Consider the following 1,486-nt stretch of genomic DNA (forward strand, 5'->3'; position numbering starts at 1 on the left):
ACTTTTACTCAATACTATTTCAAAACCACTTCAATATTTTTTTCAAAATAAAATTGAGTAAGACCAAAATTACCCATCAAAATCACCCCAAAGAACAATCATGTTATTTTGGGTAGTTAAAAAGAACATTAATATAGAAAAACGAGTCAATTTGACCAGAGGACAACATGAGGGTTAACTTGCAGAATGGTAAATTGTGACTTGCCTCAAAGACCTAAAGAGACCCCTGCACAGAGTGTTTTCATTTTGAAATGTGTTAAACTCCCATTTAACACGAGGCAACATTCATCTGTTAAATCTTGTCTGTCAGAAATAAAGTGCTGGATGTCCCAAAACAATTTCAAGCTTAATAAAAACAAATCCAGAAAAACATTTTCTCCGGTCAAGCCCTAATTTAAAAAAAACATCTTGGCTCCCTGTCGACAAATGTTAAACCTGCAGCCAGAAACCTGGGCGATGACTTTTCATCCGAAAAAAAACAAAACAAAAAAAGTGATTCAATAATGCTTATTTCAGCTGAGAAGCGTTCAAAAATTAGGTCTTTTCTTTGTCCACCTGATCTCAAGAAGTTCCCAACTGCTTTTATTTTATCTTGGTGAGATTGTTGCAATGCACTGAATATTCAGAGTTAAGCCAAACAAAACATCTCACGCCTTCAGCTGGAACAGAACACAGCGGCTCTGCGTTTAAGAAACACTGGATGACAAGATCATGTCAGATCATTAAAGATTTCACTGATTAATTTTAAAGCTCCCAGTTACATTGCTGAACTGCTGCTCCCCTAGGAGCCAGAGTGCAGCCTCAGATACTCAGGCAGGGCTCGGCTGCCTGTTCCTAAGTCCTATTTAAAAAACTAAAGGACACCAGGCCTTTTTTAGTCAGGGTCCCTAAGATCTGGAACTGCCTGCTTGAGGATGTGATACTTCTTTTAAGATTACTTCCCAAAACTTTGTTTTAAGGCAAGAAATCTCTTTGTTTCCTACATGTGTTATTGCTTTCTATTTTTTATATTACCTTTTGTTATTTTAATTCCATTCTGAAGATTATTTTTATGAGCATTTTAGGCCTTTATTTTCATAGGACAGCTTAGACTTGAAAGGGGAGAGAGAAAGGGGGAATGACATTCAGCAAAGGGCCGCAGGTCGGTGTCAAACCCGCGGCTGCTCGGTTGAGGAGTGAACCTCTATGTATGGATGCATGCTCTACCAGCTAAGCTAACCAGGCACCCGATTTTATCTGCATTTGAAAAGTGCTGTATAAATAAAGCACATTATTATTATTATTACTATTATCATTATTATTATCTTTTTTTTTTTTGTCATGCTTAATGTTATGAAGTGTTGCTCTCAAAGAGGATGGCCTGGGTGGAACAGAATGTCCTTGGGTTAGCAAATAAAAGAGACTCTTGTGCAACTTCCATTACAGTAAAGCACGCCAGTTTTACACAGAGAGCAGCAGTGTGAGCATTTTTCTGCCAAAAAAAAAA

The 1,486-nt window shown here is 37.5% G+C and overlaps 1 protein-coding gene across 1 annotated transcript in view; it reads right to left on the reverse strand.

The window, feature by feature from the left end:
• Window positions 1-1,486, reverse strand: part of LOC116699532 (tetraspanin-5) — a 10,671-nt gene that overhangs the window by 4,082 nt on the left and 5,103 nt on the right. The window lies entirely within an intron of this gene.

The sequence above is a fragment of the Etheostoma spectabile genome, chromosome 2 (genome assembly GCF_008692095.1).
Source record: "Etheostoma spectabile isolate EspeVRDwgs_2016 chromosome 2, UIUC_Espe_1.0, whole genome shotgun sequence".
In the NCBI taxonomy this organism is placed as follows: Eukaryota; Metazoa; Chordata; class Actinopteri; order Perciformes; family Percidae; genus Etheostoma; species Etheostoma spectabile.